At 38.3% G+C, this 15,257-nt stretch overlaps 1 long non-coding RNA gene across 1 annotated transcript in view; it reads right to left on the bottom strand.

Moving 5' to 3' along the window:
• LOC129456453 (uncharacterized) overlaps positions 1–9,110 on the bottom strand; it is a 244,754-nt gene extending 235,644 nt beyond the window's left edge. Inside the window, exon 1 of the long non-coding RNA XR_008648777.1 lies at positions 9,069–9,110. This is a non-coding gene — a long non-coding RNA (uncharacterized LOC129456453). The remainder of the gene's footprint in view (positions 1–9,068) is intronic.
• Positions 9,111–15,257: the final 6,147 nt, after the last annotated feature.

The following is a 15,257-nucleotide window of genomic DNA, read 5'->3' as shown; positions in this document are numbered from 1 at the left end:
AAAAAAAAAAACAAGTTACCCAGCCAGCTGACCTTTCATTTATAAGGCGCCGTCAATGCTAAAGTAGAGACGCAATGCTAAAGAGGAGTGACCCAAAGTGACCGGTTACATAAGCACACACCTCTGCTCTGCCCGCTGAGGTAATGGGACCATTTTCAGACACGACTTTAGGTTCACACCACACACTGTACAAAGAAGTGGACTAAGTGAGTGTGACGTCACCCACAGCGTTCGGCTCCAGTCAAATGAAGCTCATTGAGGCTAGAGCAGTTATAGCGGTGAATTTGGAGTTGATTTCCATATTTGGAATTCCGACCGTGAGTATCATAGCAACCAAAAAGCCAATCCCGAGTGAGGCTGTTGAAAGTAACATCCGCACTGCTGGTTTAGTAGGGAACGGGTGCTTAGCTACGTTGTCAAGCAAACCTGTTGCTAACGCTAGCGGGAGTGATCTCGAAGAAAGACGGCGCCTGATTTGTCTGTTATTAATCTTCATATCTTGATTTACAGACACAATAGCAAAATAAATACCCCAAGACCATGTAGAGTGAGTTAATACAAACATTTAAGACCAAAATGATGAGTCTAACAGCAGCAGTTACAGAGAGAGGGGCCAGTTTTTCAATAGAAAGTGAATTGGAGCCAGAGTCGATGGAGCCGGATGCGCATCGATGATCACCTCCTAATTGGAACAAGGCGGCTAGCAGGTTATGGTTCACAATAAAACTCTTTACAAACAGCGCACCCGGGAGATCTGTGAGTACTGTCCCCGTCTCTTCTCCTCTCCTCTTTACAGTACAAACATGTAAATAATATCCACGGAACTTTGTATTTTGCATTTACACACTAGAGGAGCGAGTCCGTGTGCCCCTAGGGGAGTGGGGGAGCATGGCTAACAACCCAAAGCTATAAAAGAAATAAGCCGAGTTCTTTGGACTCGCTAAAAACACAATACTTTGAGGATATGTCCATGATCGAAAACACATCTCGCATATTAAAGGAAAAGTGAAACCACACACTGAGCCACTCCTGCTCTGGACAAACTACTGACCGACCCACAGTCTGCACTAGAGCCCGGGAAGCATCACCCATCTAACACTCCACATGTGAGCAGGCTGAAGTCTGAACGTCCATGTTTGTACAGGGATTAAAGGTCCAATATTACACAAAACTGACTTCTGTGAGCTTTAGGTCATGTTATAATGCTGTTACCTCCTCAAAAACAAACCTGGAGTTGTGTTTTGTTTCATTCACACATGTTTGAGTAACACTTTATTATTAGTCTGTCTACATCTCCAAAGCTCAAAATGCTCTGTTCCACCTTGTGATGTCATGAAGTGGTTGTTTTCAAGTTAACAGCTCCTTTTAATTTTAGTTCAGTAGAGATTGGCAATTCCAGGTCTGAAATGATTCAAATGATTCTAGTGAAGGTGTGTGGAGTTTAAAAACATAGTGGAGCACTTTCTGTATTACCACATGATGACATCACAAGGTGGAACAGAGTGTTTTCAGTTTGAGAGAAGAACTCAGCACGGAATATGCAGGGTTAAATTACGCTGATTAAAAGTAAGATAAAAGAAATCAATACTAAGAGCTGTTTTAAACAAAAAAACAAAAATCGATTGGATACCTTGGTGCCACAATCGCAGTTTCATAATCTGGCAAGCAACGTTTACACCCACAGCTGCTCCTGTTTTTAATGTTTTAAATGGATTATATACTTATGTTTTTTGCTTGTATTGTATTTTTGAACAGGATGCCCATGAAAAACAGAGTCTAAGTGGGTTCCCCTGTATAAATAAAGACAAAGTTCATTATTTTTCCCATAATCCCCTGCTCTATACCACAATAATAAGACTATAGCCTTGCATCCGATCGAACGCTAACCCTGTGACAGCTACACCGTTCTCCAGCTGTGTTGTTTTCATCATTACAAAGCAGGTTCTTGTATGAAAAGTGTGATACTCATAATAATAACAACATAAAAATTGCATGACTCTAGCAGCTATGAGCGATGCCTCATATTCCACATTAAAACATGGGTGTAAAATAGATTGATGCAAGGTGCTAACAGCGTGACAAACAGCGTGACGTATAAAAAAAAAAAGCCAGTTCTTTTTATTCAACAGCATCTGGTAGTTAAAAATGGGGTCACGTAGAAATAAAACATTGATTAACGATTTGGTAATGTTTGGTCTTGAGAAGGTTTTACACTTTTGGAAAAATGGAAATCAAAATAATCCTCATTATTTCTGTTATTATAAAGCGCGTTTGTTGGTTATATGGGGGCGGGGACAGTTGTTTCTTTGCATAAAAAGCCATACTGCACTTTCTCTGTATCAGTGTTGGTTCTACTTTATGCTTACTGTTTCGTTCCCATTGCTGTATTTCTGTTCTTATCATTGTATCATGTTTTTATTCCTGTTGAAATTTAGAAATGCCTCATGTCACTTATAGTAACACTGTACATCGAAATTGTCAGTGACTTTTTGCTGCATTTCTTGTCATAAATTGAATGAGTCTGTGTGTATGTAAATGTATGCATGTATGTATATGTGTATAGGTATGTACATGTATTGTTTTTCTTTTTTCAACTGAATAAGAAGTTTAAACAAAGCATTTAATTTATGTTCTAATGGAAGATAGGGGTGGGACTTAATAGGTTTTCGAGCTCGTAGAGGAACAAATCTGTCAGATGTACGGTACTTTGGGTGTGTCTGATACATGTGCTTGAAATGAAATAAATAAATGAAACAAAACAGAAAACATGAGGTTGAGACACAAAGAGCCACTTGTTTTTCACAAGTAAAGATGAAGTGATTAATAGAGTCATTTCAAAGAAGTAAGTCGACTGTTTGCAGCTATGAACACATTTTAAAGAATATGTAGTGAAGTGGAAAGTGAAGCTCATTTTTTGTCGTATTGTCCATTTTATGATGAATTTAGAAGTCTTTATATAATGAAAATGAAATGTTCTCCCAGTTCTTTGATATGTTCTGGTTTAATGACGACAACAAGATGTAATGGTTGTTTCATTCTAATGTTTGTAAGTTGGCATCATTTCTCTGTAAAGCCTGAAAGAAACGGCAAATGAGTTTGTTTAAATGAGTCTATCGGCGTTTGTAACACAAGTCGGCCTGTCTGTTGTATTTTATTGTATTTTGTTAATGGCGTCTTAAAGGGCTCAGCATTTTTGTATGCAAGACACAATAATAAAGCAAATTCATTCATTCAATTTATGTAACCTGTTATTTGTTTGTGTTTTTAGGGCGTCTGGAGGTTCTGAGCAAATTATATGTAATTTCCTGTATTTTGGTGCATTTTATGTGTTTATATTACTCTAATACTTACTCTACTAAATTATTATTCTTTCTGATTTTATGCATGAGACTTGCTCAAACAATTAGTAAAAAAAAATATACATATATATATATATATATATATATATATATATATATATATATATATATATATATATATATAAAATGAATATTCTTTGGTGTGCTGCAAGAGCTGTCAAAAAAAAAACGTAATAAATAAATTATACTCAAAAAATGTTTTCTCAGTCAAAGTTCAAAGAGCCGCACTGGAGGCTTTAAAAAGCCGGATGTGGCAAACTTCTGCTTTGAAAGAATAGACTTGAACCTGTCAAGATAATAATTCTTTGTGGGTCAATATTTATCATGAGGACTTTATCTTTGCACTAATGGAATTATATATATAATTTTTTGCCATATGATGAGGTCTGAGTTGCAGAAGGTTGAATGAATAACATTTATAACTCATTATAGATACAAACTCATTACTTATCCTCTTGAGACCTGGTGTCCTCATCTGTGGACAACACATTTTGGGTTGTTTAGGCCACAGTGCAAATTTTTAGAAGAAGGGCAACAAGAACATGTTCAATTTTGAATATTTCTAAGAGTTTAGAATATTTATTTATTTTTTATTTGTATTAATTTTTATTTCTTTATTTTATTGTATCTTATTTTTTCATTATTTTATTTTTTTTGTATTTTTTTGTATTTTTATTTATTATTATTATTATTATTATTATTATTATTATTATTATTATTATTATTATTATTATTATTCTTATTATTATTATTATTATTATTATTATTATTATTATTATTATTATTATTTATTACATTTTTATTTTTATTTAAAGGCACATGTCTTCCTGCGCCTGTTTGCAGCACTTCAAATGAGACACATTGTTCCAAGAGGCACAATTGTTTCTCATTTTGTTTTTTACACACAGAAAAAAATGTGTGTGTCCAGGCACTTAATAGTTTTTGCAAATAAAATCCTGCAAGAGCTCGGGTCTCAGGAGGTTAAGGGTAGGGATGGGACGATAAACTAAAATATAATTTATTTGTGATAAAATGGGTGGACAATAATGGTTCGTGATCATCACCAGAATGTCCAGAGCAAACCTGCTTCTCCATGATGATTTTTTCAGAGCAAAGAATATCTGGTTCATCGTGAATAGTTAAAAAAAGAAAAAATACATTGCACATTATACTGTGCACAAACATGAGCGTCAATGTCTTGTTCTTGTCACGTATAACAAAGTTTAAATTCTATTTAATTCAATTTATTTTTGTAAAGCCCAAAATCATAACAGCAGTTTCCTCTTAGGCCTGAACATGAGAAACGATTTAACCAACAGAAAGTTAGAAAATCAACAATGAAACAGAAACAGACAAGCAAATGGAGAAGTGTCCCAGAGCGCCCCCTGTCCTCAAACCCTCCTCCTGCAGGAAACACTGTCCCAGAGCGCCCCCTGTCCCACGCACCCTTTCTTGGCATCCAAAACATGTTAAAACTGTCACCAACTTAATAATAGCTTAATTTTTGTGATAAAATCGTTAATCGAAAATGATTTTGGCCATGATAATCGTGACAGTGTGTTAGATATTTTATTTTCTACATTTAGAATATTTTTTTGGGTTATGTTTTGATTTGAATATTATTGTTTATGTCTATATTCACTTCAGCAATACATCGCACTTCAAAATTCTAAATAGATCTGACTATTTTTTGTCTTAAATAGCATTAAGTCCATGAAATTAACAAAGAAAGCCATGTTTATTTGCTTAAATAAGGAAAACATTGCAAAACCGTTATCATTTTTTGCCATATTGCCCAGTCCAAAAGGCGAGGTTTTAAAGTGTTTTGTTTTAAGTGGAGCTAAAGTCATTGTTATGGAAAAGACAAATAGTGCACAGTTGCTCTCTACAGCAGCTGCTCCGTATCAGTGGTGATGATGTGAAAAGTAACGCAAAATAAAACACACAACCATGTCTGTGTTTGGTGAAGACTGAAGCCAGAAATCCACTTAGACCAGACTACAGAGGAATCCTCCCTTTAGTTTGCAAAGAGCCTCTTCCAGCACTGAAACAAAGCTTGTGCTGCAAAATTAATCGCAAGTGGAATAGACACAGCTACCGAATCACAAAGGCTGCAATTTTTGAAGTAATTTCCCCCACAAACCAAAATATCCTGTCTAATTCTGCATAAAAAACTGCCAACCCTGTAGTTCAGATCAGTACTAACGCGCTCTGAAATGCTGCATTCATGTTTCAGTCTTTTTGTCAGTTCTGCTGGTTTAAAATGTGAACTTTGAACAGTGAGTCCTCTTATTAAAACATAAATCTCAAGTGGGCGTGTTTGGTCCTGGTTTGCGTCTTAAAGGGCCCATATTACACAACTTTCTGATCAGCTATAATGCTGTTTCTCACCACAAACAGACCTGGAGTTGTGTTTTGTTTCATTCACACATGTTTAACACACAAACCCTGCATATTTAGGCTGAGTTCTTCTCTCAAACAGAAAACACTCTGTTCCACCTTGTGATGTCATCATGTGGTAATACAGGAAGTGCTCCACTGTGTTTTTAAACTCCACACACCTTCACTAGAATCATTTGGATCATTTCTGACCTGGAATTGCCAATCTCTACTGAACTAAAGGTAAAAGGAGCTGTTAACTTGAAAACTACCAGTTCATGACATCACAAGGTGGAACAGAGCATTTTGAGCTTTGGAGATGTAACAGACTAATAATAAAGTGTTACTCAAACATGTGTGAATGAAACAAAACACAACTCTAGGTCGGTTTCTGAGAAGGAAACAACATTATAACGCAATTTAAAGCTCACAAAAGTCAGAGGGCTTGTGATCTGCTTGTTTCCACAGAGATGCTAGCTTAATGCTGTACTGTGGAACCTTCTGGCCAAAGAAATAACAACTCCATGGGTGAAGTCACACTCACACTAGAATCATTTGGATCATTTCAGACCTGGAATTTCCCATCTCTATTGTTCAAAATGTAAAAGGAGCCGTTAACTTAAAAACTACCACATTATGACATCACAAGGTAGAACTGATGTAGTTCATAGTTCATTTTTTTTGTCATTTTTGCTGGTTTAAAATGTGAAATTTGAACACTGAGTCCTCTTATTAAAACATAAATCTAAGTCTAACCACAACGCTTGTCAGAAAACAAAAAATGCACCTAGATATATTTCCCCAAATCATCCAGGCCTGAACATGGCACACTCCATCACCATGGGGACCTCGCTCTGTCGACAGCTGCCATCTTGAGCTCCTCCTCTTCTGTGCGATGGCGAGCGTCCAAAGCGCGTCGAACAGGTCTGCGCTGGAGGTGTTGGCGAGCTCGACGTGGGAGGCAGCGGTACTTTCCGTGCCCTTTAAAAAGACTCAGACAGCGCGCCTGCTGGGGAAAGGAAAATGCCATGATAATGCCACATTAGTGATTAATACAGCCCATCCTCTGAAACCACATGTACAGCACTGTGCGGAGTTCAGCAACGGATTTAAAGTGGACAAAATCAAAACACACAGACTGAGAAGTGAAAAAGGAGAGATTTGAAGCTGGATTTTCCCCATGAGGTTTGTAAGGCTTCAGATGTGGGCTGTACATCGATAATATGAACAGTGGTGCCTGTATAAATAGTTTTTAATGGTGTTTTGAAGATATGCAAAATGTGAATATTTATAATTGAAAACCTAAACCTAAATGCTGCGAAAGGAACTGATTAAAAATTGAACAAACTTATCTTGTAAACTTTCAAATAAAAGTATAAAAAGTGATATCTATGCAAATTAGTGGGTAAGTTTCTACTCATTTCAACTTTGTATGATACTTGTAAGTCCTATATTATGCAAAAGTGACTCTTGTGAGCTTTAAGCTGTTGGAATGTTGTGACCTCCTCAAAAACAGACCTGGAGTTGTGTTTTGTTTCATTCACACATGTTTGAGTAACACTTTATTATTAGTCTGTCTACATCTCCAAACCTCAAAATGCTCTGTTCCACCTTGTGATGTCATGGAGTGGTAGTTTTCAAGTTAACAGCTACAGTTAAATTGAAATTCCAGGGCTGAAATGATCAAAATGATTGTAGCGAAGGTATATGGAGTTTAAAAACACAATGTAGCACTTCCTGTATTACCACATGATGACATCACAAGGTGGAACAGAGTGTTTTCAGTTTGAGAGAAGAACTCAGCCTAAATCTGCAGGGTTTGTGTGTTAAACATGTGTGAATGAAACAAAACACAAGTCCAGGTCTGTTTATGATGAGGAAAATACATTATAACCGACACCTTTTAGCCTATTTCTGTTCTGTTAACACACAAACCCTACATATTTAGGCTGTTCCACCTTGTGATGTCATGAGGTAATACAGGAAGTACTCCACTGCAATTTTTTTAACTCCATTCACCTTCACTAGAATCATTTGGATCATTTCAGCCCTGGAATTTCCGATCTTTACTGTTCAAAACGTAAAAGATAGTAGCTGTTAACATGAAAAACACCACTTCATGACATCACAAGGTAGAACAGAGCATTTTGAGCTTTGGAGATGTAGACAGCCTAATAATAAAGTGTTACTCAAACATATGCGAATGAAACAAAACACAACTCCAGATGTGTTTTTGAGGAGGAAACAACATTATAACATGGCTAAAAGCTCACACGAGTCAATTTTGCATAGTTCTGTTGTTTATTTCACTGCTTTTGTACGTGACACTTGGATGCTTGGCTAAAACGTTGATGTGAAGGTTTTATTCATCTAGATCTTCCAAAACATACTTCCAAAACCATTGCAATATTCATTTTAATCAATATAACCCACTCCAACCGTGAGTTAAGTCCAGCAGGGAGAGAGAGCTTTGTTAAACAGAACCAATTAACCATTACACACATTATCTGGGGCTCTGGTTTGTTCGGGCTAATTGGTTCCTGAGGACGACCGGCTAACAGGTTTTTATTAAAGCTCAAGAGAGGAAGAGCGCAGTGTGCCATAGATACGTATATGGTGTTTACATGAGCTGAGGAGAGGTGGCTCGGTCTGGCAGTGACGATCAGTGTCATCAATCAGGATCTAATCAGAGGGGCAAACTGACGCCGGACCAGCAAATGAAAACACCGCACCTGCTGCACACGGCCAGCCCGCAATCAACTAATGCACTAGAAATGAGACAAATGACATACGAGTTTCTACGGTCTGGACAATTATATTACAGGAAGTGGCTTTAAATGTGTTGGGTGTGAGTTACCAAGGCGATTGCTTCATGGTTCAGCTGGCTGTTGTCTCCAAGCATTCTGCGATGGCTATTTATTGACCTGTAAAATCAAAGCGCTAACAAGAGCGTTTCAATGGACTAATATGGTCCTCAAGCTGTGGTGCGGTAACGCTGATTTTGGATCGACTGTTTGAGGTCATAACTAAGGGTACTGTGGAGTTTTATTGCTACGGTTGGATGTGTTTGGACCTGGTTTGCTTCTTAAAACGGGCCCAGATTAAACTAAAGGGCCCATATTACACTAAAGGGCCCATTTTACGCAATTTTCTGATCTATGTTCTAATGTTGTTTCCTCATCACAAACAGATCTGGAGATGTTTAACACACAAACTCTGCATATTTAGTCTGACCTCTTCTCTCAAATAGAAAACACTGTATTTCACTTTGTGATGTCATGTGGTAATACAGGAAGTGCTCCATTGTGTTCTTCCATACACTCCATGCACCTTCATTAGAATCATTTGGATGATTTCAGCTCTGGAATTTCCAATCTCTACTGTTCAAAAGGTAAAACACATCATGACATCACAAGGTGGAGCAGAACATTTGGAGATGTGGACGGACTAAAAATGCAGGATTATTTAAACAAAACAACTCCAGATAAGCTCACAAGAGTCAATTTTGTATACTATAGGCCCTTTAAATACTATAACGATCTGATATCTTGGGTTTAGTTTGGCGTTTGTAGTTCTTGTACCTGTTCATGCGCTGCTGTTAACTGCTTTTGTATGTGACACTTGGTTGCCATGACGACACGTTGATGTGAAGGTTCCATTGGTCAGTTACTGGTCTGTTTTTTGGAGACTGGTTCTAGTGAGTTGAGACAGCTGTTGTTTTGCTCTTCTTTTAGCGTGGGTTACGGCCTACGGTAGCCCGAATGTTCAGAAATAAAATAAAACACCAAGAGACATTTGCGTGTTTCCTTACACCAGAACGCTACAGCACTATTACTGGTATTGGCATTTTGTATGGAACAGTTCTGTTCTAGGTCTGATGTAGCTTTGGTTTAGTCTTGATCGAACAGTAGGGCTTAGCAGTCTTCCAATATTATTTTCAGATGTTTAACTTAGAAAAATGTTAAACATATTCCTCCAAATTCCAAACTCTGCTCCAAAAATCTGCTTTTCCTGACTGAGGACCTGACTTTAGACCACTTAATTAAAAAGACACAAGCTGATCACTGACTGAAACAATTGGATCTTAATTTGCACATCTCCAGGACAGTTATTATAATACTATTTTGAAAGTAAAACATTTTGTAATGAATCAAACACAGTCCCAATAACATTACGCCTTCATGGCAGAGGATTGAGTATGTTTTTAATGGCATAAGGTAGGACTGAACTGGTCGGTAGAGACATTGAATAAAAAGTACCACTGCTAGGTCCAAAGATAAAACCGTAGAAAAAGTTCCTTGGAGCTCGCAGTTTATCATTTTAATAGCAACACAACGCAGCGTTTTCAGGGTCAAGCCGCTCTTACAACATAATGTAGGACTGAACCATATGCGAGAAATATGTAACTGCAATTTTTTTGACAAGGACGGAAAGGAAGAGATGGCAGATACAAGCAGTAGAAAAGTGTTTCCTCTGCAGGGTGGTTGAGAGCTCCCTTACAGATAAAGTGAGGAGCTCGGTCACACAGGAGGAGCTCGGAGTAGAGACGCTGCTCATCCACGTCAAGCGGAGCCAGCTGAGGAGGTGGGGCATCTACTCCCTGAGGAGGTGTTCCGGGCACCGTAAGGATGGGACAATCAACAGTAATATTGTTTATCGTGATAAAAAGGGTCGACAATAATCGTTTGTGGGACATTTTATATAATCGTGATCATTTCTGACAAAGATAATCGCCATTGTATCACCTGAACATGCAGAAAAAAAAGACTTATCCACAGGGGAGTCGTCAGGGGGTACAAAGGGGTCTGTTATCTGGGTAGTCTTAAGGGGCCCAGAATTGGACTCTTTGTTTTAATTTGTATTACAGGGAGGCCATGTGAGGTTTATTGCCCCGGGCCCCCAAATTTCAGTTGACGGCCCTGCTCATCCATAATATTCTCTGTTGAAGTTATAATTCTTCATATCCATAACAACTTTAATCATTATCGTGATGTAATCGTTAATGGCAATTATTTTGGCTGTAATGATTGTCACAAAATTTCAATACTGTCTCATGCCTAGTCTCTCAGCTGGCCTGGGAACATCTTGGGGTCCAGCCGGAACAGCTATAGGAAGTGTCTGGGGTGAGGGAAGTCTAGGAGTACCTGCTCAGACTGCTGCCCCTGTGACCTGGCCTCGAATAAGAGAAAGAAAATGGATGGATGGGCATTGCGATTGTGATTAGATTTATGTTTATGTTTTAATAATGCTTGTTTTAAAGTTAACATTTAAAACGCATCCAGAAAAATTGACAAAAAGATGGAACTATGAACTGAAGAATCCCATTTCAGAACATGTTTGTACAGATTTAACAACAGGGTTAGCAGTTTTTATGCAGAATAAGTGCCCATGGAGACACAGGGAGGGCATCTGACACACAGGAACATTTCAGAAACATGTTTGTACTGATCTAAACTACAGGGTTAGCCATATATTTAGTCGCTCGTGTTGGACATTTCTTCAGTCTTTGTGATTTGCTAATTGCGTCCAGACCATTCAAAGTGAGATTTCGTTTTGAGCGATTAATCTTGCAGTCGTAGCGTATTGTTAGTCCGTTTACTTGGAGGCTCTTGTGGCAGTGGTCGTCTGTGTTGTTTACTTTCCCTGCCCTGGATGAGAAGCTGCTGATTTGGCTCCGATAACGCTCTCTCATTTTCGCATCCTTGAACAACTGCACTAAAGTACTTATTTAGAATGAATCATGTCGGCGGCTGGCGATGTGCTCACCTAGAAATGTAAGTCAATGAGACCAGCTCCAACTGTTGAGAAATATTGAGGAGAAAAATCATTGAAGCAGGCTGCAGTGCATTAGAGCTACATACAGAAAGTTTAACAGATACTATTTCGATAAGAATTCAACAAAAAGTCCCAATATGTTAAAAGCTGTCCAGAAAAACCCAATTACAACTCACCAAAATGTGCTGAACTAGTTTTTTCCTCAAAGTTTGGGTTGAATAAATATTGGTTTGTTCAGATCATTTTATCACATTCAAAACTCATTATTCCTGCATTGATGAAGTGTTGTCATGGGAAATAAAAACACAAAATTGAATTGAAATCAGACAATGGAAATGGTATGAATAAGAATCTCACTAAACTTACCAAACCACAGGAAAATCAACATCAATGAACCACTCACCCATTCATATACCAGTGTACGCAGCCAACGTGTGGCTTTGTCGATCTGACCGCTCAACCAACGATGTTTACGTTGAGAGCCGGATTCGAACCGCCAACCTTCGGATCAGTGGACAAACACTCTACCTCGATTTTCCCCTGCTCCCCTCTCATAAACTGGTGAACTATTTTTGTCACTCGAGGCTCATTAGACTAAAGAAAAGCCCATTGTACGGTATGCTAGGGGCCTCAACAATTATCTCATTTTCTTACCTAGATCAAGATTTCAATTTTAACACCATTTACCCACGAGAAGTATCTTTATCTACTTCTTCTGAGCGTTCAATGTCTCAGAAGAAGAGTGGACTAAGGTCTGTGTTTGAACAAAGACATTCAACAAAACATTTATCTCAATATCGTCACAGATCAGACGCTCCAAAATGTATCACCAAGTACCACCAATGAACTCTATGGGTGCCACAGTTGCTAGAGAGTTTGTCCACTGATTCGAATGTTGGTGTTTCATAGCCTGAATACTGTCATTGTGTCCTTGAGCAAGATGCTTAACCCACCTCGCAGTCAGATCTACCATCTACTGTGATGTTTTATGGTACATTTGACTGCTCTACCATAGAAACATCATTAGTAGAGAGGTCAGATCCACTGAACCACAGGTTGGCGGTGCGATTCCAGCTCCCACAAATTAATACTGTCATTGTGTTCTTGAGTAAGACACTTAACCCACACCCTGAATGTGTGTGTGTATTTGTGTGTGAATGATTGGTTCCTTAATGTTTTGATTGCCTAGAAGTTGAAAAAGACTTATATAAATAGATGTGACTATTTACCAACAAAAAATGTGAAAAATGAAAAATAAATGAAAAAATGTACAGTATTTTCTGGACTATAAGTCACACTTTTTTCATTGTTTGGCAGGGGATGCGACCTATACTCAGATGTGATTTATAGGTGAAATATGTTTTTTTTCTTCATTATTATGCATTTTTGGCTGGTGCGACTTATACTCCAGAAAATACAGTAGATGTCATGGTACTCAGAAAGTCAAATCAAGTACATAACGAGACTGTTCCAGGTCTAATCTAGGGCTAAACCAGAAGACTAGATAATTCCCACTGTAGTTCTGAACAAGCAGTCCAAATCAGGACAAAAACGTGAATAAAATAAACTCTAAAAATTACCAAACACATCAACTCAAGAGCTGTCCAAGTACGGCCTGAAGGACCTGCAGTTGTACACTTTGAGAAACCAATTTTTTTTATTTTTCAAGAAGCAATTTTTTTTAATCACAACATGTTTTTTCGTCTCCATATTGCCCAGCCATATTCTATGGCTGGTGCTGCTGTGTTTCGTATTGCTTCCTGCTCCAGTTCTATCTGTCACTTCAGAGCCCGTGTCCCTAAAACTCCCCGCGGTTCTTCATCATAACGTCACTCCGTCGCTGACTGCAGCCCCTCGAGTGCTCCGCTCTGTCTGTGCCTGGACCCACTCATGTATGCACAGTCTCCTCTGTAGTTATCCAAATACAGAGCATCCAAGCATGACTTTCAGGTTTGTATAAAAGGGCCAGTTTTTGGAAGAGTTTTTTTTTTTTTTTTGAAGCCACTTGTGACTCGGCCTGTCACTATAACAAATGTGTGCAATATATTGAAACTGTCCTTAAAGCAGAAATCTATTAAAACCTTTTCGAAGTACAGTATCATCAAAAATATGAACTAAAACAAACAGCTAGCAAAACAAAACAATAAGTCGTTTTGCGATAGTCCTATTAAGGTTCATATGTTGATCCCCATTAGCATCTACAGCTTACTGTGTCAGCTTCCTCAGGTCATTTTGTGGCCAACGCTAGCTCAGTTGGTGCAGTTAGAGCAGTCAGATCCATTGATCCACAGGTTGGCGGTGTGATTCCAGCTCCCACAGTTGAATGCTGTTGTTGTTTAGTTATTTAATGTCATTCAAAGCCCCTATGGTAGTAACAAAGGTGATTTTGGGGTGTTTGAAGGGTCCGCTGGCTCCCCCAACTGTTTCTCAGCGGTGCACTCTCACAAGCGACCTGTAGGGGGAGTGCTACTGCTAAACTTCTGCTTTAAACCACAAAATTATTTTAAATCTACAATCTAAAATATTGTTTAAAATCATGAGCTGCAATAAATAAAGAGCAGAATGAAACACTTCAGTCGTTAGTTTGCATCTGTAATTAGTTAGACAAGTTATTCACTCCAAATTTGACCAAAAATGTTCAACTAGTCCAAGGAAACAGATGGAGTGGTAGATTCATTGACCCACAGGTTGGTGGTGCGTTTTCCAGCTCCCACACTGAATGCTGTTGTTGTGAACTTAGGCAAGCCACTTAAACCACCTCCCCAGTGTCTGTGTACACTGGTGTATGAATGTGTGTGTGGTTCCTAGATGTAAAGTGCTTTGAAGGTGGAAATGCGCTGTATAAAAATGTGACTTTAAATCTAGTTACTGTTCACAATCATTCGACTCAAAACAATCACATTTTTACACCAGTAGAGATGAACTTGTCACTTGCGATTTGATTTTTAAAAAATTTAATGAAAATGATAGTGATTCCAGGTACAACCAGCTCACTCTGGCCTTATTTCACATTCTGTCAGACATTTGTTTACAATAATGCTTTTTGAGTTGCTTTTTGGAGCTTTAACGATGACAAGTGTCAAGTCTCTCCATGGACCAGCACCAAAGTACATCTCACATGTTAGAGCCACATGAACCATCTCACACATCTCACACTAAACCAGGGCTAAACCAGGACTAAACCAGGACTAGACCAGGACTAGACCAGGACTAAACCGAGAGTAAACTGGGACTAAAGCAGGACTGAACCAGGGCTAAACCAGGGCTAAGCATGTTGAATCAGTGTTTCAGTTTTGTGCAGCTAAAACCTGGAACATTCTTCCAGAAGATGTGAGACAGGCCTCTACTTTGACAATGTTTAAATCCAGGCTCCAGACAGTTCTGTTTATCTGTGCGTATGACTGAAAGGGTTTTATTCTGCACTTTTCTCCTTTAATGTTAATTTTATGATGATTACTTTTGTTTTGAATTGTTGTATTGTGATTTTAACATCTTTCTTTTTCTGTATATAACTTTGAATTACTTTGTGTAGAAATTGTGCTGTACAAATACACTTGCCTTGCGTTATATTCAGTGGTAAATGCTTCCTTCATGGCTGCAAACATCGCTGTACGTTGGCTCTGACTGGTTCTACATTTGGACAAACACTGCCCTTCAGAATGGCTCGTTGAATAACAATGAGTAGTTTTTGGTAAAACATAGAAGCTGTTGTGTCTGCTTCTAATACACCAGATTCTCATGCAC

The sequence above is a fragment of the Periophthalmus magnuspinnatus genome, chromosome 8, assembly GCF_009829125.3.
Source record: "Periophthalmus magnuspinnatus isolate fPerMag1 chromosome 8, fPerMag1.2.pri, whole genome shotgun sequence".
Classification (NCBI taxonomy): domain Eukaryota; kingdom Metazoa; phylum Chordata; class Actinopteri; order Gobiiformes; family Gobiidae; genus Periophthalmus; species Periophthalmus magnuspinnatus.
Note: the sequence above shows the minus strand (reverse complement) of the source record. Positions and strands in the feature narration are given on the sequence as shown.